The sequence below is a fragment of the Poecilia reticulata genome, chromosome 4, assembly GCF_904066995.2.
Source record: "Poecilia reticulata chromosome 4, P_reticulata-male-v2, whole genome shotgun sequence".
Lineage (NCBI taxonomy): Eukaryota > Metazoa > Chordata > Actinopteri > Cyprinodontiformes > Poeciliidae > Poecilia > Poecilia reticulata.
In genome coordinates this window covers 1,293,861-1,318,024 of record NC_088833.1, presented here as the reverse complement: position 1 = coordinate 1,318,024, position 24,164 = coordinate 1,293,861, and the positions used below count along the sequence as shown (strand labels likewise).

At 42.2% G+C, this 24,164-nt stretch overlaps 1 pseudogene across 1 annotated transcript; it reads right to left on the bottom strand.

The window, feature by feature from the left end:
* Positions 1–3,328: 3,328 nt before the first annotated feature.
* On the bottom strand, positions 3,329–23,394 carry LOC145551262 (protein NLRC3-like; annotated as a pseudogene). Its single transcript, XR_014087089.1, has 7 exons — positions 22,591–23,394; positions 22,264–22,486; positions 17,467–19,218; positions 12,132–12,326; positions 11,019–11,192; positions 4,618–4,770; positions 3,329–4,106 (listed from the first exon to the last, which is right to left on the bottom strand). The product of XR_014087089.1 is annotated as a protein NLRC3-like (transcript).
* Between the last annotated feature and the right edge of the window lie 770 nt (positions 23,395–24,164).

Below are 24,164 nucleotides of genomic sequence, written 5' to 3'. Positions count from 1 at the left end.
TACCTAGCAACCCTACCAGAACCCTGCCTGTTACCTAACAACCCTACCAGAGCTCAGACCGTTACCTAGCAACCCTACCAGAGCCCAGCCCCGTTACCTAGCAACCCTACCAGAACCCTGCCCGTTACCTAGCAACCCTACCAGAGCCCAGCCCCGTTACCTAGCAACCCAAGCTGAACTACAGCACATTTGGTCAGCTGGATTTATGCACTGTACAATGGCTGCTGGAAAAGACAAGTGTTTTGTTGTTGACTTACCGTCCAGAAACCACTTGCTGCTTTCTTGTTGGTTGTGAAGGAGGTTCCACTTCTACTATTCAAGGATGTACAGTTGTACTATTGCACATCTGTTTGCAGCCATTTTCATTTCCGAGTGTAAACGTTGAGTCGGGGAGCGTGGCTAGGTGCAGCACATTTGGATTTAAAGTGGCAAGTGGCCATAAAACGACTCTTACTGAAAGAAGCTCAAATAGGTAGAAGAAAAGAAAATGTCTCTAAATGCCCTTTGGTCTGAGCGTGTCTGGATTTTATGTGTCAGATTAGATGGTGAGAGTCTGTGGATATCATCAGTTTTATTTTTAGTTATTGATTTAGCTTTGAATTCAGGTTTGGTCTTTGACTAGGCCATTTTAACACATGAATGTTCTTTGAGTTAAACAATTCCTCTATAGTTCTGACTGCACATTTAGGCTGTTGAACCATTTTCATACGTGTAGATCATGAAAGTATAACTTATCTTCCAAGACTGGAAAACTATTTTCTGTTTTGATGAATTTTACTTTAAAGTTTGGTAAAATGTAGTATTTTAAATCCATGCATCACTTACAGCATCTGCAACTGGGGATATCAGAGCTCTGAGCCAGTTAAATGAAAATATCCTACCCTAGGTAACTTTGAGAGTCAAAGTCTGGAAACATTTAAACTAAAAACATTTATTGTTAATAAGCTTCAACCAGCTGAGATCAGGACCTCAAGCAGGTAGAACCACCTAAAGAACAATTAATAAAATTAAAAAGTCAATGAAGCTTTTAAAAATATTAAACTGTAGTAAACAGAATATTATTTTTACATTTTTGTTTTTGCCAGACTCGCTCTCTACCGCCCTCCTGTGGTCAGACATTGTAACTACACACTAAAATCCTTCAAACTTATGTAGAAGAATATAATTATATTAATAGTTAAAAGTTATGTTAATTCCCATTAAGATATGTTTTACTGAAAGGAATGTATTATGTCGAATGTGCGGGTCAATCTGACCCAGTAAGTTGTTGTGCAAGGAATTCCTGGCAAGTGTCCTTTCATTATGTCGGAGCTGAAATATTATTAATTGAGTTGTTAATGCAGAAGATTTTGGTGTGTCTCTTTTCCTTCCATTGTGCGTTGCACGCAAATGGAACAAAATCAGAACATGGAAAGGATGTCTGTTTGAACAGATAAGAACTAACAATCTGACTAATGGTCCTCTGAAGGAGCAAATTTAACTTCCACGAGGTCAAACCCAGAATTCTTGGAACTTCCAACACACACTCAATGTAAAACAGAGCCAGAAGCGAGATTCAGAACGCCATTGGTCAGACGGTTTCCAGTACACAATAGCAGACCGAAACGGTATAAATGCTCGAAGCCAGAAGCAGAAGACAAGACATTTTGGATTCTGAGACGATGAAAATGAGATGATGAAAATGTAATGTGTGATGCCGCAGATGTGCATTAAATGTCTTCCTGGTTGCCAGTGAGCCGGAGAAAATGGAGTTGTGTATCGTCTCTTAATTCATGAGTTTAGCACCTTTGAATTCCTCCATAAAGTGGTGACCCCGACGTGATTCCTTTATTGTATTGTCACAGTTTTGTTCAATTCTGATTGACGTTGTTCCTTCACTGAGTGATAGTGGGGAGGAATGTTGAGGTGGTAATAATATGACATGGACAATATGTTAAATGTATATGGAAGGTCCTCATGCGCAGGTCACATGTGAATTATTAATAGGACTTTAGAATCCAATAAGGAGCATCAAGGATTTCTCCATACAAGCAATGAAGACCTTTAATTGGAACATATTTTACTATAAGATACTGCTCAGTTTTCCTGTCTTCTCAGGAAAACCAGAGTGACTGGCTGTTCAGGGACCCTCTGTGTGTTGGACTCAGAGACTCATGGACATGGGAATGTGATGGGACCCTGAACCTGGACAGTGAGAGGGCAGAGTAATAAATCAAGGAAACATCAACCCGGAACAACAATTTGCTTCTGCGACCGAGGACAGGAACTGTACTACACACGCTGCACTGCATCGCTGCAGAGAAGTCAAGCTTACTACTACTCGGTTCAAACCAAGCCGATTGTCCTATGATGGTGTTTGAGCAGAAATCATTGTGGGTACCATGGTCATTGATTTCACTGGTGCCTGAGGGTGGTTGCCTGGAGGGCCGTAGGATAATGTTTCCCCTCGGATGAAAGGATTGTCAGAGAGGGTTTTCGATCCTATACCAATGGAACCTATGACCATGGGAGAGCAATGCACTACAGATTAACTAGAAAATAAGTGTACTTATTTTAGGGGGAATGTAGAAGAATATAATTATATTAATAGTTAAAAGTTATGTTAATTCACATTAAGATATGTTTTACTGAAAGGAATTCAGTAAGATTGAATGATGAATCGGTTTAATGATAAAATCACGACCGATTATCAGTGAACTGAAGGACAGACTCCATTGTTCAGCATCAGAGTTTAGATCTGCAGCTGCTGATAATCAGTTTGTGTTTAAAACGAGCTGCTGCTTAAACCTGTTAGCATCGTTAGCATCGTTAGCTCCGCTCAGAGTCTCTGCCGGCTGACAGAGAAACCATTACAGTGAACCAGGAGAAGAATCTGCCTTCATTTATATCACTGGGAACCAGTTAACCTGCTAGTCTGAAGCTGGAAAATGGTTAACCTGCTAGTCTGAAGCTGTAAACCAGTTAACCTGCTAGTCTGAAGCTGGAAAATGGTTAACCTGCTAGTCTGAAGCTGTGAACCAGTTAACCTGCTAGTCTGAAGCTGGGAACCAGTTAACCTGCTAGTCTGAAGCTGGGAACCAGTTAACCTGCTAGTCTGAAGCTGGGAACCAGTTAGCCTGCTAGTCTGAAGCTGGGAACCAGTTAGCTCGTGTATTTTATTTAAATATACTTGGTCTAAATAATGAAAATAAACTGCTGTCTAAATTAGAAGCTTAAAGCTCAGATCAACTGAACAGGAAGTTTCTGTTGTTAATAAATAAACCTGTCAAAGTAAAAATGAACTTAAATATATTTAATTTCTTTGTTGATCCAAATACAAAAAGCTGGACAGCATGAAGGATTAAAATAAAAGGTGCAGTTATTATATTTGTACAAAGATCATTATTCAAATCTTTATTAACCAAATAACACATATTAGGTTAGAAGAAATATAAAAATAACATAAACCAATCAGCACATTATCCCAGTGATTCTCTGAGGTCTGAATAAGTCAATAAAATCTCAGTAAACAGCCTGATGTGACACATCGAGTCCTAAAGTTCTCTAGAAAACTAAAACATGAAACATGGAGTTAAAAAGTAAAACACAAAAACAATCAGAGTTTCTGTGGGACATCCAGTTCTAAACTGGTTCAACTGGTTTCTGTGATGGAAGCTGAAGTTTCTCTGCAGTTTCCAGTAAAGCATCTTTTTATCTGTGGAGCTTTGAGGAACATTTTCCTGTCAGCAGAAGAAGAAGCAGCAGAGAAAAGAGGTTTGAATGTCTTTCATGATTCAGAGCTGAACTGAAATGATTCCCATGTTTCCATCTCAGATCATTTCTGGTTCCAGGATGAAAATGAACCAGAGAGAAAAAAGATCAACTTTCCAGTTGAATCCAGTTCAGATCAAAACTCCATGAAGCCTCTAAATGGAGCCCAGTTTGAATCGGATCTTTACTGATCCAAAGAGACAAACAACATCAGACACTAAATGACAGACATCTTGGAGGTCAGAGGTCATCATCAGGATCCAGTCAGAGTCTCTTTAGACTCAAACTGCTGCAGCTTCAACCTCTGAGGATCAGCAGGACACAGAGACCGTTCTCTACTTTACAGAGATCTGATCCTGCAGAGAGAAGAAGGATCAGATCAGTGAGTGTTTCCAGCCTCTCTCCTGCAGCAGTCAGTGACGCAGCACATCCAGTAGATGGTTTCCAGGCTGCAGTCAGACTGATCTCAGAGCTGTGACCAAGATGAACCTGATCATTTGTTTCCTGTTGAACTGAGAGAACAAGCAGATCTGAGATCAGATCTGCTGCTGCCACAGTCTGATGAATGAGGACCACTGTCTCTAGACATGCTGGACGGCTGGACGCTGGAGTCCAGCTGGACGTCCTGGAGACATGGACACAGCAACAACACTCATCTTCACACCAACACAAACACAGGAACACAGCAAGCTGCTGCTGCTCTGATTGGCTGGTTGCTGTCTCTGTGTCCAATCAGGAAGCCTGAACCATTCTCCTCCCACTGAGAAGCTGCAGCTTTACTGGGAACACTGGAGCTTTGCTCTGATGCTAACTGGGTTTAGCTCAACATGCTGACAGCAGCTGGACTCACTACAAACATTTACTTACCTTAAAGTCTTTACAAAACGTTTCAGCTGCTGAACATCTGAATCCTTCAGGTTGTTTCCCTCCAGGTCCAGATGTGTCAGACGGAGGCTGTTGGACTTCAGAGCTGAGGCCAGAAAATCACAGCTGATCTTTGACAACCTGCAGATCATCAACCTGAATAAAGAATAAAAGATGAGCTGAAGCCAACAGGATGCAGGTGAACCAGTCCAACAGAACCAGTTCAAGATTCTCATGAATATTAAAGCCAACAAGCTGCTGCTTCAATAAAGACCTGCTGACTTCAGAACCAGAACCAGAACCTGGTACTGGGTCATGATGTGTTGGAGGATTTTAGTCAGTAAAATCATTCCAGGTTCTGATCAAAGTGTTGAAGCATCAATCATTGATTATTGATTTGTTCCTGTCAGATTCCAGGAATTCACTTTTCTAGACTGGGTTGAATGACCTTTGACCTGCTTGACCTGAGGGGGATTTCTACACACTGGGGGTCCGAATGCTGTCCTGTTCTGACCTCAGATCAGCAGGTCCAACTCAGAGGGACTAAATTAAACTCTGGATCCAGGAACAAACTCAGAAAATTGTTAGGATCCAGGTGGTGGGGATTAGTTTTTTTCCTTTTCAGTACTTCACCAGTCCACCTGAGGGAGCCATCGGGTCACTCTGCTGGAGAGGCGTGCCCGCAGACTCCCAACTACCCGCACCTGAGGGGAATCATTGTTTGGATCAGTATATAACCAGCAGACAGCCAACACTTCCCTGCCAGAGTGTTGCCAGTTTTTGGTACTCGAGCCCCTCAGTGTGATTTGCCTAAATCTTCTTGTGTTTTGACCCGACTCTGTTCAGGTTCTCAACCTACTCTCGTGACCTTACCCTCAGGAACCCTTTGGAGCCCACCAGTCCAGAAGAATTCATCTGTGACGCCTCTCCTGCCGACTCAACTGCTCCCCTGTGGGGACACACCTGACCTGTCACCCTCCAACGTCTGGTTCCTTCCCAACCTGCCTCCATAGCTCTCTCCACTGTCTGGAACCCCGTTCCTCCACCCGATTTTCCAAGTAAGATCTGTACTCCCAGCCAGTGGTTATCTCCATTCCCTACCCCCCCGCCCCCGTGAAACCATTTTGATCTCTCTATTCCCTTGTGTGCAGACGCACCCGGACTCCGGCTCGCTGACCTCCCTAGTCGGGCTTCCTTGTTTGATTTTTTTGTATTTTACAATAAACACTCTTTTCATCCATCTCTCTGTGAGGGTTTCTGCATGTGGGCTAAAAACATTAGACCAAGCATGACAGAACACTCTGGCCAAACTGAAAACCCAGCAGAAACTATCCAGAGAGCTCCCCACCAACAACAAGCGTCTATACAGAAGCATGAGGCCGCCTTACAAGAACTGGGTAACCGACAGGCTGAAACAATCAGTCGCCTGGCTGAACTAACAGATTTTCTTCGCTCACGTTTTCCACAGACTCCAGATCCAGTAGGAGAACCCTCCCAACCTTCAGCTCGAGATCCTGCTCCTCCAGTCCAGCCCGCGTTTTCCGACTGTCCGTTGCCCAATCCAAACAGGTTTGATGGGGATCCTAAGAAATGAAGGGGTTTCTTAATGCAATGTACACTTCAATTCAATCACTCTCCTCATAGATTCATTCACGACTCCACTAAGATTTCATACATTATTGCACACCTATCAGACCGCGCGTTGGACTGGGCAGAGGTTAAGTTCTCTTCATCCCCTGACTACAATTGCACCTTTTTGGAGTTCATAACTGAGTTCAAACAAACTTTCAATCAGGATACAGATAAGGCTCTCAGTTCACGAGACTTGTTAAAAATAAGACAAGGCCCACGGTCGGTGACAGATTTTTCGATTGACTTTCGCATCCAAGCGGCCGCTTCAGGATGGAACAGTGTTGCGCTCAAAAGTGCATACCTAAATGCCTTAAACGATCCCATTAAGGACGAATTGGCAACCTTAGAAGACCCCGAATCTCTGGAGGACTTAATAAAATTGTCCATACGGTTAGATAATAGGATCCAAGCCCGAACTAAAGAGAGGCAATAGAAATACTCAACCCAGACCTCTTCCTGTTGTTGGTCGCACCATCCCAGCTGAGCCCTCACCAAATTTATCCGGCCCCGAACCCATGCAAATCGGGCACACAAAATTATCTCAGGAAGAGAGGCAGCGCCGAATGCGTTCCAAGTTGTGCCTCTATTGTGGCGAAGCGGGACACTTCGTCTCCCTTTGTCCTCTGCTGTTAAAAGCCAATGTCCGTCAGTAAAGGCGAGGGAGCTGGCGGACCACCAAATAACCATAAATTCACCTCGTCTACTGTTGTCTGCATCTCTTCTCGTAAATAATAAGTCAGTCCCAGTATCCGCCTTGATAGACTCTGGATGTGAACGTAATTTGTTGGATTCATGTTTTGCGCAGCAGATGGAATTAAGACCGTCCTCTTCCTGCTCCCCTTCGTGTTTTAGCCCTTGACGGCAAGGTGCTGCCACAGATTACTCACCAAACCCAACCCATCCCACTAACAGTTTCAGGCAACCATAATGAGTGCATCTCTTTTTATGTTTTTCCCACTGCAAGTACCCCATTGATTTTGGGTTTCGAATGGTTGCAACAGCACAACCCCAATATTAATTGGGTTGGTCGACACATTGACTCGTGGTCTCTAACCTGCCATTCATCTTGTCTCCGCTCCGCAGTTCCGCCTGGCCCACCACCAGCAGACAATTATGAAGCCGATCCACCAGATTTCTCTTCAGTCCCCGCTGAATATCATGACTTGGCTCAAGTATTCAGTAAGACTAAAGCCTCGTCCCTGCCTCCCCATAGACCATATGACTGTGCTATAGATCTGCTACCCGGGCTCCTTTGCCCAACAGTCGTCTCTTCAACATCTCCAAACCCGAAAGGGAGGCCTTGGAGAAATACATACAGGAGTCATTAGCAGCTGGCATAATCCGCCATTCCTCCTCCCCTTTAGGGGCTGGTTTCTTCTTCGTAGGGAAGAAGGACGGATCATTAAGACCCTGCCTCGACTTCAGAGGTCTGAACCAAATCACTGTGAAAAACAAGTACCCCCTGCCACTCCTCTCCTCTGCCTTTGAGCCTGTTCAAGGGGCCAAGGTGTTCACTAAACTAGATCTTAGGAACGCCTATCACTTACTCCGCATCAGAGAAGGGGATGAGTGGAAGACGGCCTTTAAGACTCCGTTAGGCCACTTTGAGTATTTAGTGATGCCCTTCGGGTTAACTAACGCACCAGCATGCTTTCAGGCTCTTGTTAATGACGTCCTAAGGGATTTTCTTAACGTGTTTGTGTTCGTCTATCTCGATGACATTTTGATCTTTTCTAAGAATCTACCTGAACATAGGAATCATGTCCGTCAGGTGTTGCAGCGTCTCCTGGAAAATAAGTTGTTTGTAAAAGTGGAAAAATGCGAGTTTCACCAACAATCGGTATCCTTCCTGGGTTACGTCCTCGAGGGTGGACAGGTCAGGCCAGCGGAGGAAAAAATCAAAGCAGTTCTAGAGTGGCCCACTCCTACAACCCGGAAACAACTTCAAAGATTTCTGGGGTTCGCCAATTTCTACCGACGATTTATTCGTAATTATAGTCAAACTGCCCTACCCCTGACTGCGCTAACCTCAACCAAGACTCCATTCAGCTGGTCCCCTGCAGCCAATGAAGCCTTTTCCAGGTTAAAGAGTCTTTTTGCTAGCGCGCCCGTTCTCATCCAACCTGACCCCAATAATCAGTTCATTGTCGAGGTGGACGCCTCAGATTCAGGAGTAGGGGCTGTTCTCTCTCAGCGCTCAGAGAGTGATCACAAGACTCATCCCTGTGCCTATTTCTCTCGCAAACTGTCTCCCACACAGAGAAATTATGATGTGGGGGATCGAGAATTACTTGCCATCAAACTTGCTTTAGAGGAGTGGCGACACTGGCTCGAGGGCGCAGTTCTCCCTGTCATGGTTTGGACGGACCATAAAAACCTAGCCTATCTCCAGTCAGCTAAAAGACTCAATCCTCGACAGTCACGTTGGTCGTTATTATTCTTCTCTCGGTTTAACTTATCCATTCTTTCCGCCCAGGATCCCGTAACGTGAAGCCAGACGCCCTGTCCAGGCTTTTTTCCCCAGACGACTCTGAGAAGGAGCCTGCTCCCATTCTACCCCCAAGTTGTTCGGTAGCTATGGTGACCTGGGAAATCGAAGACCTGGTTAAGCAAGCACAGCGATCTGAGCCAGATCCGGGAACCGGCCCACCCAACAAGATCTACGTACCTACTGCTATTCGGGCACGTGTCATCAGTTGGTTACACTCCTCGAAGTTTTCTGCTCATCCAGGCACCAGCAGAACCGTCGCACTGGTAAATCGACGTTTCTGGTGGCCGTCTGTCCAAAAGGACATTAAAGATTATGTCTCCGCCTGTCCCATTTGTGCTCGGAATAAGTCCTCTCATCAGCCTCCTTCCGGACTTCTTCAACCTTTACCTACTCCCAAACGGCCCTGGTCGCACATAGCGATCGATTTTGTCACCGGCCTGCCCATTTCCAAAGGTATGACCACTATCTTGACCATTATAGATAGATTTTCTAAAGCTTGCCATCTAGTGGCTTTGAGAAAGCTGCCTTCGGCTTATCAGACAGCTCAACTCCTAGTTAAGCATGTCTTTAGATTACATGGTATACCTATGGACATCCTCTCTGACCGAGGCCCACAGTTCACTGCTCAAGTTTGGAGAAATTTTTGTCGTGCTCTTGAAGCAAGGGCTTCACTCACCTCTGGTTATCATCCACAGTCAAATGGTCAAGTCGAACGAATGAACCAGGAGTTGGAGACCACCCTCAGATGTCTGACCACCACCAATCCGGCCGACTGGAGCATTTACCTCCCCTGGGTGGAGTATGCGCATAACTCGCACGTGTCGTCTGCCACTGGATTATCCCCTTTGAGGGCTCTTTAGGCTATCAACCCCCGCTGTTTCCGGCTGACGAAAAGGACATCTCGATCACCTCCGTGCAGCACCACATTCGACGGTGTAAGGTCATCTGGGACAGGACTATCACCGCCCTTAACCGAACCGCTGCACAGAATCGTCGTTGGGCTGATCGTAAGAGGAGAGCTGCTCCCACGTTTGTTCCTGGTCAAAGGGTTTGGCTTTCCACAAGAGACATCCCCTTAAAATCAATGTCCAAGAAGTTGTCCCCTCGTTTCATTGGGCCTTATGAAATTGAGCGCCTTGTTGGCCCGTCGGCGGTTCGTCTGCGACTGCCATCTTCACTTCGTGTCCACCCCACGTTTCATGTGTCCCAGGTTAAACCGGTCCATTCCAGTCCCTTGTGCCCCCGGCTGAGCCCCCCCCACCTTGGACATTGATGGTCACCCGGCTTACTCGGTCCGCCAGATTGTAGACTCTCGGAGGCGTGGAGAGGGTGGCAATACCTGGTGGATTGGGAGGGTTATGGTCCTGAGGACCGTTTATGGGTGCCGGGCTCGTTTATTTGGATCCATCCCTTATTTCAGATTTCGTTCTTCTCAGTCACTTGGCTCTTCTGGACCGCCAGGTGGCGGTCATTGAGGGGGGGTAATGTTAGGATCCAGGTGGTGGGATTAGTTTTTTTCCTTTTCAGTACTTCACCAGTCCACCTGAGGGAGCCATCGGGTCACTCTGCTGGAGAGGCGTGCCCGCAGACTCCCAACTACCCGCACCTGAGGGAATCATCGTTTGGATCAGTATATAACCAGCAGACAGCCAACACTTCCCTGCCAGAGTGTTGCCAGTTTTTGGTACTCGAGCCCCTCAGTGTGATTTGCCTAATCTTCTTGTGTTTTGACCCGAGTCTGTTCAGGTTCTCACCCTACTCTCGTGATCTTACCTTCAGGAACCCTTCGAAGCCCACCAGTCCAGGAGAAACCATCTGTGATGCCTCTGCTGCCGGCTCAACTGCTCCCCTGTGGGGACACACCTGACCTGCCACCCTCCAATGCCTGGTCCCTTCCCAACCTGCCTCCATAGCTCTCTCCACTGTCTGGAACCCTGTTCCTCCACCCGATTTTCCAAGTAAGATCTGTACTCCCAGCCAGTGGTTATCTCCTTTCCCTACCCTCCGTGAAACCATTCTGACCTCTCTATTCCCTTGTGTGCAGACGCACCCGGACTCCGGCTCGCTGACCTCCCTAGTCGAGCTTCCTTGTTTGATTTTTTTGTATTTTACAATAAACACTCTTTTCATCCATCTCTCTGTGAGGGTTTCTGCATGTGGGCTAAAAACATTAGACCAAGCATGACAAAAATATTGATTAGATCAGAAGAAATGAACTTTGATTTATGATCAATTATAGATAATTATTCACTGAAATATCAATAATTATATAATTACAAACCTCAATGTTTCCAGTCTGCAGCCTTCAGTCTGTAGAAAACCACAGAGCTCCTTCAGTCCAGAACCTTCCAGGTTGGTTCCGTCCAGGTCCAGTTCTGTCAGATGGGTCGGGTTGGACTTCAGAGCTGAGAACAGAGACGTCCAGCTGGTCTCTGACAAACTGCAGCTATAAAATCTGAATAAAGAATAAAAGATGAGCTGAAGCAACAGGATGCAGTTAAAACTGAAACATGAACAAATAATAAAATGTAGAAAATTAATTTCCCTGAATGTAAAAGAAACTTGATGAACTGATTCTAACATCTGATCCAGTCAAACTGGGTTAAAGAGTCCAAACCAGCAGAACCAGAACATTTGATCAACAAAGAAACTCAGTTTTCTCTGAGCAGCAGCCTGGATGAGCTGAGCTATTTCTGCTGGTTCTGATCATCAGCTGGAGACCCGACTTGGTAACCGGATCAGAACCACTCAGTTTATCCATGAATGGCTTTGGGTTCTTCTTAAAGCTGCTGAAATCAATGGAGGCCATTATTTCCTCAGGAGACGAGACCTGATGAAGCTTCATCACAGAGACGAGGCTCCAACCGACTGAAGAGGACGGTTCCTCTCTGACCCGGCCCAACAGAACCACAGCTTCAGGACAGAGGGAGGAACCTGCTGCTGCAAACCTCACTGTCATTCAGCTCATCTAGATTTGCTTTTCTACAATCAGCCACTTCTTAGATGTTTCATTAATGATGATTTGAACAGGTCAGTGTTTGTGGCTCGACTGGAGGATCAACATTTCATTCTGGATGTAAAGTTGAGAATCAGAAATAAAACAATCCGAATCTTTACAAACAAAACTGAAACATCTCCTTCATTAATTAACTTCATTTGAATTATTTTACTCATTTTGTTCATCAGTCAGAAACATTTTAAAAACTGAATAACAAAGTTCAATAATGTCAAAGTCTGAAATAAGAAAATAATTCATTAATAAGGTAAAATGTTTTAGAGATTTTAATGACATTTAAACAGATTATTTTAAATGAAAATATATTAGAATAAAATTATTGATTAAACTAAGGATTAAAGTATCAATAATTTTATTGGATAAATAGAGAAGACAAACCTCAGATTCTCCACTTTACTGACTGAACTCTCCAGGATCTCAGGCAGATTCTTCACATCAGAATCTCCAATGGTTCCTCCAAGCAGTGATCCTAGTTGGATCTGATTTATGTCCAGTTCAGTCAGATGTTGGTTGGACTTCAGAGCTGAAGCCAAAACTTCACATTCAGCCTTTTGGATCCAACAGCCACCAAGCCTGTGATGAGAGCAGAAATAAATTCAGTTCTAATGAAATCAATCTGGATCATAAACAGATAAAATATGATAACAGTGATGTCATCATGATGTCATCATCTGATCAACATCTGATCTTCAGTTTCCTGAGTTTGACCCGACAGAGAGTCTGTGCAGCTCCTGACTACAGTCCAGGTTCTGGTTCTGGTTCTGGTCCAGGCTTCATGTCCTCAGACCTTCAGCTCAGTCAGATGTTGAAGATCTTCTATCATCTGTGAAGGAAAGTTCAGTTTCTCTGCAGCATCAGAGCCTCAAAGGAGCTGCAGCAGCTGATGCAGAGGCTGACTGAGCTGGATGAAGGAAACTACTGGAGATGATGGAGAGGAGGAGGAGCTGCTCACAGCTCTGACTTGGACTAGGCCGTTTGGCTCCTGGAGATCTTCCACCCAGCAGGAAGTGAGTTATAAATGAAGTGAGCAGAGCAGGAAGTCCAGCCTGCTGTGGACCTCTGGCATCTCTGGGTTTGTTTAGCCCATATCTGCTGCTGCAGCATCTAGAATCCTCCTCATCATTAATAATAGTAGCATATTCTATAGAAACGTGGCTCCCAGCAGCAGATTATTAAATGCTGCCACAGAGGAAACTGGGAGCAGACCAGACACATGATGCTCCCAGTTGTGTCTCCGTTCATCTGCTGGATTTGATGCTTTAACAAAGTAGAAAGTGGACAGTCGTCAACCTGCTTCAGCTAAAAGCTGCAGATTGTTCTGGTCGTCCTGCAGAGCAGCAGCAGAACCGGTCCTGCTGCTCCTTCAGGTCTGGACCGTCCTCTGTTGATCTGAGAGGAACTGGGACAAACTGGTTGGAAGAGGGACACATGTCTCTGCAGTGGTCTGTCCATCGTCTCAGAGGAACAAAGGTTTGGATGTCAGAAGAAATTGTTGCTAAACTCCTAAAGAGCTGAAGAGCAAAACCCCTGGAGGAGACGGAGCGTTTGGGTCCAGCAGCATCTTCATGGTGAAGCAGTGAAAGTTCTCCAGGAACTAAAGAGGCTGGGATGTCTAAAGAGGTGAAGCTCATGTCTCTGCAGGTCTTCATGGAGGACAGCTAACAGCTTCAACAGAGGCTGCAGATGAAGAGCTGATGAGGAAAATGGTTCCAGCTCTGGAAGCAGATTCTCAGAGCTTTGGGAGGATCTGACAGAAACCAGGACTTTTTCTGGAACCAGACAACAATCACCACATTTGGTCTCACACTCTAAAAAGTGTTTTTGGGCTTAAGTTCATCTATGGACTTATTGACGTTAATTTAACTTAATTCTTTTGCTTTTGCTATGCCAACTTACTGTTTGTGTTCATTTAACTCAAAACTTACACTAAATAGTTGAACCAACTTAATTGAATTGCTTCCAGAGGTAACAAGCAATTCAATTAAGTTTATCCAACTTAATTTATTAAGTTTAACCAATTCAATATATTCTAATCATCCAACTCAATTTGTTAATTTATTTAACAAATGTATTAAGTATGTTTAAGATAACAGGTTTAAGTCACTCTTACTCAAATCATTTATTTTCTTCTAATAAACATTTAAAATCTCTTTGTCTTAATTCTACAGAAAGTCAACTCAAACTTTTAAGTAGTTCCAAACTAAATATTTTGAAAAACTCTTTTTACAGTGTCCTCTAAATATGCTCTAATTTAAAAGTTACAAATCTTTTCCTTAAAGGACCTTTTACTTTGACTTTACTTGAAATAATTAGGTTCAATATTTGTATCCCACGTCTGACCATGACTCCAGCTACCAGGACAGATTCCCCAGTAAGCGACTGTGTCTCTGTGGGTAGAGCAGTCGTCTTGTGATCGGAAGGTTGTAGGTTCAATTCCAGCTTCCTTCTGCCACATATCGATATGGATATTGGTGTGTGAATGTGACTCTAATGTGAAGAGCTTTGAGTGGTCAAAGTGACTGGAAAAGTGCTGTGTAAGTTCAATGATTAGAGTAAGACTGACTTAAGTCTGTTAATACATTTGTTTAAAAAATTAACAAATTGAGTTGGATGAGTAGAATATATTGAATTGGTTAAACTTAATTAAGTTGGATAAATGTGAAGTCAAATCAGGAAAAACAAAAAAGTCACGCGCTTCCACACGGACCTAAAAGAGGGACGGACAAGGAAAAAAGAGAAGACGGGAGAGAAAGCATAGACATCAATACTAGACGCCTCATGGAGGCTGAGTCATAGTTAAAGCTTCCGCCATCTTCTATGTGGCAGCAGAGGATCGGAGCTCCTCCAGTCCTGTGCTGTGTGTTTCTACCGTTTTATGAAACAAACTGGATTCATTAGAATTACCTTCCCCAGGTAAGGATGAAAGATCAGAATTACTTTGCAGCCAGAAATTTGCTTTTAAACAACCGGAAAACATTTCCTATGTAGCTAAATTGGCCCGAAATAACCGCTGATTGTTACCATAGCAGCTAATATAACTGCTGATTGTTAGCGTAGCAGCTAATGTTTCATACTGTTTTCTAATGAGAGCTGATGAGAAACTGCTGTTAGAGGAGAAGTTGATTAAAAACCAGAGGATTTAGTGAGTAAAGATCAGTCAGGATCAGAGCTGGAGCTGCTGGTCTTCAGTCTGTTTCCAGCTCAGCTTCACCATGTCGGTATTTAGCTATAAAGATGCTACGAGTCAGAGCCCAACATGCTGAAAATGTGTTTATTTATGTATTTTCTATGTCACTTTTGGATAATTTCTCTTTTATTCTTGGCTTTAGCCTGTGAACCAGGATGTCTCAGAAGTCATTGAGTTCTCCCAGTGTGACCAGCAGACGGAAGCCCTGTGACCAGTGTTCAAGTGTATAATAAATACATGTTTTATTCTTTCACTTTGTGTATTTTTAAATATCTCAATCTGAAGTATTAGTGTAATAATGTAGCTTTTGTAATGAAATAAAAATAATTTGCTCTGTTAGAATTATTTTCACTCTTTGCTGTGAATAGCAGAGTTGACAAACTGTAATATATATATACTGCTCAAAAAAATAAAGGGAACACTCAAATCATCCTAGATCTGAATGAATGAAATATTCTCATTGAATACTTTGTTCTGTACAAAGTTGAATGTGCTGACAGCAGGTGAAATTGATGGTCAATCAGTGTTGCTTCCTAAGTGGACAGTTTGATTTCACAGAAGTTTGATTTACTTGGAGTCATATTGTGTTGTTTAAGTGTTCCCTTTATTTTTTTGAGCAGTGTATATTCTCTGGAAAAAAGTAAGAAAAATATGTAGTTTAATGTTTGACAATGACTGATTTATAAATCAAGTCATTTCTCATTAACGTATAAAAAATACAGGAAAATTATTTGTCTTGAAATGTTAAATGTACATAAAATTATGGAATTATGTAAATATATTCTTTAATAAAACACTGTAAAAGTATGTCTGTTCATCAATTTCAATATAAAAATTATCAGAATCATTTCTATCAAATAAAAACATTGTGCTCTTTATTCAGAAATGCCCCAAAACAATTAAATAATCACATCAAAAGTTAGAAACTGTCTTTAGTCATTTCTCTGATTGCCAAAATATAAATGTGTGAGAAAATGTTGTCAATTACAAGAACTAACTTAAAATACTTTGTAGAACGGCACTTTATAAAGTTCGGTCCATTCACTTGTATTAGCTTACTGGCAGAGATGCCACATTCAACTTGGCGGACGCTGTTACGTATCGCAGCAACGGGCCGGCCCGCTCCATGACCTTTGACCCGCTCCATGAGGCGTCTACGTATTAATGTCTATGAGAGAAAGCCGCCAAACAAAGAGGGCAGGAGTTTGTGGAGTTTTTGAATCACAGATCCAAGTCAACCTGTGTAAAACTGGATGATCTTGTAGATGAGCAGAGAGGCAGCCGGTAAGACATGAGCTGTATTGTTATGAGATCGGACCGCAAAGTTGTCTACATTCCTCCAGCCAGGCTTCCAGTTTGGCCAATCAGATCATTAACACCTAATAGTGAGGCTTGCCGTTCATTGATTGATTGACTTTATGATTGAATTGTTTATTGTATTGATGAAATTGATTTGGGTACCGAGTTTAATTGTTAATTCATTTATCATCTACTTGAAAGAATAATTTAAAGCTAAATTATAATAAATATTTATTATTATGTTGAGAAGCTGATGTTTGTATGTTAAATGTATGAAATGTAAAAATAAATATTAACTTGAAATGCACTTTAAAGTTAAGCTTAAAGTTAACATAAGTTTAGTTACTTGTGTATTTAATTTTGATTACTTTATATGTTTAATTTGTGATGGGTTGCTTGGTATTATCTAATTTGCCATTTCCTTTGCAATTGAGTGAAATTAATTTATAAAGATCAGTAATTTTATTTATTGGGTTTGTTTAAAGGTTTTACCTGCACTTTCTGGATCAACGGTGAACATGTCCATACACTGTAAAATAAATGGAAGTAAAAGCAAGGAAAACTGTTTGGTCCTTCGAGTAAATCCCTGTCATTAAGAGTCTCCATGGGATCATCAATCCCTTTTCAAGTGGGGAATTTGCACAGTTTAAAAAGAACTTGACAATAAACTTAATTGAATTGCTTGTTACCCATAGAAGCAATTCAAATAAGTTGGTTCAACTTTTCTTTTAGAGTGCAGTTACAAACTCAGAGGAAACTAGTGGGAGGAGGAAGAGGTGAGGATGATGACGGGATGAGGAAGATCAACACTGTTCACAAATTTATAATTAATGCAATGGATTATTTCAATGGTCCAACTTTCCATCAAACCTAAACAATTATTTATAAAAACAGTCAAAGATCCTAAAAGGTGAATTATGGAGCAGCAGCTCAATGAGTGAAGAGGAGTTTAAAGTTTAAAACGTCTCTCTGGCTGATTGGTATTAGAGAAAATAGACATTTTCTAGAGTTCAGGGTTTCTATTCATTTCAACCTGAAAACTGATAAAAATTTAAATATTTTAAAATGATCAAAATGTCTAAAAACCAGAAGCTGGAGCTGTCCTGGATGAACTGAATATTTAGATGTTTGAATGGCTGAAATCATCCAGAGGATGAAGGAAGAAGAAGAAACTGGAGGACAATAGTGCTGAATCAGCATTCACACAATGGAAACATCTGGACTCACCGAGCCTTTCTGCAGTTCCTCACAGCTGGAACCAGTCGCTGTCGTCCTGACTCTGATGTGTTGTACTTCTTCAGGTCCAACTCATCCAGAACCTCTGACATCTGCAGCATGAAGGCCAGAGCTGAACAGTCAGTCACTGAGAGCTGCTTCCCTGAATCCAGCAGCCGTTGGATCTCCTGATAAAATGAGACGTCGTTCATCTCCACCAGACAGTAGAAGATGTTGATGCTTCTGGCAGCAGAGATTCTATCAGTGTTCATCTCCTTCAGGTTGGTGATGATTCTCTGGATGGTTTCTGGACGGTTCTCTGTCTGACCCAGCAGATCTTCTAAGAGTCTCTGGTTGGACTCCACAGTGAGACCATGAAGGAAGCGGACAAACAGGTCCAGGTGGCCATTTTTACTGCTGAGGGATTCTCCATGACTTTCTTCATGAACTTATCTAGAGATCTTTCTTTGTATTCTTCTCCCAGGAATGTCTGGATCACCTCTGACCTCCTGCTGGTAAAGCAGTGGAGCATGTAGACGGCAGCCAGAAACTCCTGGATGCTCAGATGAACAAAGGAGTAGACGGAGGTGTTGTGCGTTCCTCTCTCCTTTTAAACATCTCAGTGAAAACTCCTGAGAACAACGCAGCATCTTTGATGTCGAAGCCGCACTTATCAAGATCTTTGTCATAGAAGATCAGGTTTCCCTCCAGCAGCTGATCTAAAGCCAGACTACCTAGAGACTCAATCAGCTTCTTGTTCTCTGGACTCCAGATATTTTTGTCTTTTGTCGTCCATGAATTTTTTCTCCTTGATTGTGAACTGAAGCAGCAGGAACTTGATGTACATCTCAGTCAGGGTCTTGGGCAGCTCTCCTCCCTCTCTGGTCTCCATCACATCCTCCAGAACTTTAGCAGTGATCAAGCAGAAAACTGGGATGTGACACATGATGTGGAGACTTTTTGATTTCTGGATGTGGAAATGATCCTGCTGGCCATCTTTTCATTACCTCTGAATCTCTTCCTGAAGTAATCCTCCTTCTGGGAGTCAGTGAACCCTCTGACCTCTGTTACCATGCTGACGCACTCAGCAGGTATCTGATTGGCTGCTGCAGGTCGTGTGGTTATCCAGAGGAGAGCAGAGGGAAGCAGATTCCCCTGATGAGGTTTGTCAGCAGAACATCCACTGTACTGGACTCTGTAGCATCAGTCAGGATCAGATTATTATCAAAGTCCAGTGGAAGTCTGCTCTCATCCAGACCATCCAAGATGAACAGAACCTGAAACTTTTTAAAGCTGCGGATTCCTGCGTCTTTAATATCTTCAAAGAAGTGATGAATCAGTTGCACTAAACTGAACTGTTTCTCTTTCAGTACATTCAGCTCTCTGAAAGTGAATGGAAATATAAACTGGATGTTCTGGTTGGTTCTGCCTTCAGCCCAGTCCAGAGTGAACTTCTGTGTTAACAGTGTTTTCCCAATGCCAGCCACTCCCATGGTCATTACTGTTCTGATTGGTTCATCACTTCCAGGTGGGGCTTTAAAGATGTCTTCTCTTCTGATTGTTTCTTGTTTCCTGGATGCTGTTTCAATCCGTCTGACCTCATGTTCCTGGTTGACCTCTGTAGTTAACCCCTCTGTGATGTGGAGCTCTGTGTAGATCTGGTTCAGAACCGTTTTATTTCCAGGTTCAGCGACGCCTTCAGAGAGACTCTGGAACTTCTTCTTCAGATGGTCTTTAAGCTCCTTTGACACCAAACATCAAAATCTGAAGAAAAAAAACAATAAAAACAATTTCTGATATTCTAAGAAGGGTTTGTGTATGAACCGCTATGATGAAAAAATAATTACAGAAAACTAATTATTTTTTGGGGGCTGCACAGTGGCGCAGCTGGTAGAGCCATTGCCTTGCAGCAAGAAGGTTCTGGGTTCGATTCCCAGTCTTTCTGCATGGAGTTTGCATGTTCTCCCTGTGCATGGTGGGTATCTCCAGGTACTCTGGTTTCCTCCCACAGTCCAAACCATGACTGTCAGGTTAATTCGTCTCTCTAAATTGTCCCTAAGTGTGAGTGTGTGTGCGTGCATGGTTGTTTGTCCTGCGTCTCTCTGTGTTGCCCTGCGACAGACTGGCGACCTGTCCAGGCGACCTGTCTATGTGACCTGTCCATGTGACCTGTCCATGTGACCCTGCCTCTCGCCCAGAACGTTAACTGGAGAGGCACCAGCACCTCCTGACCCACTAAGGGACAAGGGTGTTAGAAAATGGATGGATAATTATTTTTCTACCAAGGTGTCTAAACCTGAAAGTAATTCCAATTTCAGTCATTGAGGAAATATAAAATTATAATTCTGATTTTCTGAATAAAACTCCCACTGAGGTGACGGATAAAAGAAAAAAAGCAAATAAATTAACCAGGTTCTTGCTGTACAGATTTGATTAAATCAGTTTTGCTCATTAAAACTCTCATTGTTTTCTCTGGTTGAAGGTTTTAGTTAATCAGACATGTTTTCCACAGAGCGACCTCTGACCTCTGAGCTTCAGAGTTTTTTCAAAGTGTTTCATTTGAAATGCCGTTCTTTTTAGCAGTGAGTGGTGGAAAATGACTACAAGTTAACATCTGCTGATCATGTTATATAAAATGCTTGTGAACTCTCAGCACAATGACGTTATTTGGGTTCCATGAATCAGGTTGGGACTCGTTTCCCACAGCTGCATGAGAACCAGACTGTCTCAGCCATTGTTTTGGATTCTTTATCCTGGTATAAACTCATGTGTGTCTCTGCCTGGCAGAGCTTTCATCCAGACCTGCTTCATCACTCATTGTCCTACAAGCTCTCTGAGTTCTGCACAGTTCACAAATAAACCTGATTGAGTGATTTCTCCTGAACAGTGCTTGGTGATCATTTTTCCACAACAGTGTCTGCAAGCTGGAAACAAAGAGCCAAACTGGCCACTGTATTAGGTACACCTGTCCAGTTAATGGTTGGAGGTTTTAGAAAGGCAGCAGGAGCTGAGATGAAATCTTGTTGCAGTCAAACATATGAAACCTTAAAGGCATTCACCATTAGATGCAATAATAGACTGAGAAACATTTATTTCAAATGTAAAAAAATAAAAGAGAAAATATTGTTGCCTGTTCAGTTTCGATAAAAACTAAATCTTCATCATCATTTTCCATTTCTTTTATTTTACTTTAGCTCCAGTTGATGGATTTAGGCCCAGCTAATATATATCAGACAGGTTTACTACTGTTCACATTATAAAAATGTTTTTTGATTTTAATTATTATTACTTTGTAATATAGTTTAACTGAATATTGCTCAAAATGTATTTATATAAGAGCCCAGATGAACATTATTATAAAGTTTATTTGATAGGGACAGATTCACATCAACATGGACAAACTGAATAAAACATCATCCCATGTTAGCATCATAACAACAGCTAATTCGCAGCACTTGTCCCTAGATGGGCTTTTTAAAAAGTGACTCTAAAAATCGAAGAGATAATCATTTAAATAGCACAACATAATGTATGCAAACAGACAAATGTAAAACATAAAAATGGGTACAGTTCTGTTTTGACATAACCAGAGTTTGTTTGATTTTGAACATACTAAAACTGGTTACAGACTTGAAATGAACAGGAAGTGAGTCCAAACTGCAGATCCTCTCACAGACGGAGCACTTTGAGCAAAAGTGGTTCTTTGAAAGGGAGACCTTACAATTCCATCTAAAGCCGCTCTGGTAGATCTGCTGCAGTCTCTGTATGCAATCGCTTAATGGTGTAGGTGCAAGTCCATTTAAACACTTAAGAATATATTTTAAAACATAATTTAGAAAATTTGTAAAATCCAAAATGCCAAATTTAGCCAAAATGTGACAGTGATGGAATCTAATCGGCTTTTGATATAAAACCTTTTAGGCCCAATTATACAGACTTGCTAAGTCTTTAACTGAAGAGAGGAAATAATCATTAAACATTGTCGCTAGCTTAGCAGGATCAGTTATGGTTTTTCCTGCTATTGCAAGTTCATATTTATGTTTAGTGTTTGCATTGGGATTCAGTAAACTGTTTAGTTGTTTCCAGATCGTCTTACCATTCCCTCCAGCTTATGATAAGACATTTGTGTAATATTTAGCTTTAGATTTGTACATTTCTTTAACTACTCTGTTCCTCAAACTGTTAAAAAGCAGCCAATCTGTGGTCCTTTTATTTTAAGAAAAGATTTTAAAGCATAGTCTCTCTTTTTCATTAACAGCCGAATGTCATCCGATACCCAAGGTATATGCATTTGTTGAGCTGGAAAACTATTAAACTGACAAAAGCAGTGATGGTCCAGCAACACCGATGTGTTAAGGCTGTAGATGGACGGTAGACAGTCGGAGAGATCATGTCATGCAGATCAGCAGCAGTTTATCATTTACTCCAAGTTGGCGCTGCTGCATCACAGTGTGAATTGGTAGCTGTCTGTGTGTTTCTGCAGGTTCTTCATCTGTAGCTGAATGTTACATTCTTATGTACTGGGTACAGGAATCAATACTAAAATGGGTTTTTATCTTGTGCATTGCTGCCATGTTTGTTTTTTACAATATTTTACAGTAAATATAAAGTTCCAAAGTTTATATTTCATGCGCAGCAACCAGTCACCACAGGTGATGTTTAAATAAAAAGCTGCTGAATCCAGAACGTCATTGAGCTCATGTGACTGTTTGATTAAGATTTTCTGTATTGTTGGTTTCTCTTGTTTGACTTCAGTTGAATTCATTTTCACATGTAATCATGTTTTAATTGTTGTAGAAATCCTCTTACCCTGCAGACGGTCAGCCAGCTCCTCCTGCTTCATCTTCCTCAGGAAGTTCAGGGTGATCTTCATCACCGCCTCTCTGCTGCTCCTCTGCTCTTCATCCTCACCCCTCATCACCTCCTCATCCTCACTCTGACCCTCTGAGCATTCTGGCTCATCTGGACTCAGAACCTTTTGGATCTTCTTCAGCTCGTTCTTCACGAATGTGACAATGTTTTCCTCCAGCAGCTGGAACAGAATGAGAAGATATCAGACTAGATCTGGACATCAGGACCAATTGGACAGACTGACAGTCCTCTGGTCTACAGACTGAACAGAACCAAAGTACAGACCATAAATATGGAGTCCAGCTGTGTTTGGTGCTGCTGGCAGACGGATCAGTGGGAACCTCTGGGCTCTGCAGATCCTCTCTGTGGAGGAACCGGGACAAATGAACCAGAATCTGTCTGTCCACACAGAGACAAACTGAGATGATGCTTCTCTGCAGATTGGAGGCAGAATTAGCTCTGCATGGTTCTTTAGTTTTCTAAAGCTTAAAAACGGCAGCACAGGTTCCATCGGTGTTTAACTGAGATATTTTAGGATCTGTTTTCTGATGACTGGGACTGAAACGCTGAAAGAAGGACAGCAGCAAAAGTCTGTTTGGTTTAGGTTTAAATATCCAGAACAGAATAAAACATGATCCACCTTCTTTATGCAGAAACAATTAAATTAGCTCTGATTTTAGAATTCAGACCAAAATTATTCATACCCTGGCAGATTTAATTTTTAATAAAATCAGTCAATTTAAAAGGAAAAAAAAATGTAATTCATACTTTTCTCCATAATCAGAGAATTACAGGAATCAACTGTTTTAACCTTGGAGCTCCACTAATGTTTATCTCCTCCACAGATTCTCAACATTGTATCAGCATTTCTTTAGATAAATCCCTAAAATGCTCCAACAGGAGGTTTCCACAGAGCTGGAATCTAAGATGGCAGCAGGTGGTGCAGCTCTCAGATCATTACATGTTTTCTCCCTGTTAATAAACTTTCACATCTTGTTCTGCAGCTGCAGAGTTTTCTAGGTTCCTCATGTCTCCCAAACGTTGCTAAAGACCCAGAAAGTCCCTAAAAACATTCAATCATGATGACTTTTAAAATACAAAACAGAAAATCAAATGTGACCAGAACTGGTATATTTTATGATCATGTCAGTAGAACATTGAACAGAACCTTTGGACCCGGCTCTTTGCTGCTGGAGGCTGGTCTGATTTAAAATGAGTAAAAAAGTCCATAGATCTGTTGCTCTTCCATGACACACAGCTGGGCTCAGCTGCATGACTCCTGCAAATTAATGAAAAGGTCATATTAGAAATGGATTGGTGATAAAAAGCCTCCCTGGTTGTTAGCAGCACGACTGGATTGTTTTCCAATAATCACATTAATATATTTGTATAAAACCATCAAATTTCAGAGGAGAAATATTTCTTCAGGTGATAAAAGGCTGAATTTGTAAAGGTAATATTTGTTGGGCTCACATGAACACATTTAAAAAAATAACAAACTTAGATCCAGCTCACCTCTTTGACTTGTTACTGCTGAAGGAAACACAGCTGGGTCCGGGTCCAGGTTCTGGTTCTGGTTCTGATGGCTTCCTGTGAATGGAGACAGTTTGGTGATTCCACTGCTGAACTTTGACCTTTCCTGCACAGGTAAAGGTCATGACCTCACCTGTGGTCCTGGTGTTCCCCACTAAGAGACATTTTAGAGGGAAGGACTGTGTCCTCTCCGTCCTCACACTGATCCTGCTGCCACTAGGTGGCGCTCCTCCACTCACCTGAAAACACAAATAAGTTTGAAACTTTAATTATTTTATATTCATGTTTCATTGAATTATATTTATTTTCTAAATCAAGTTAGAATC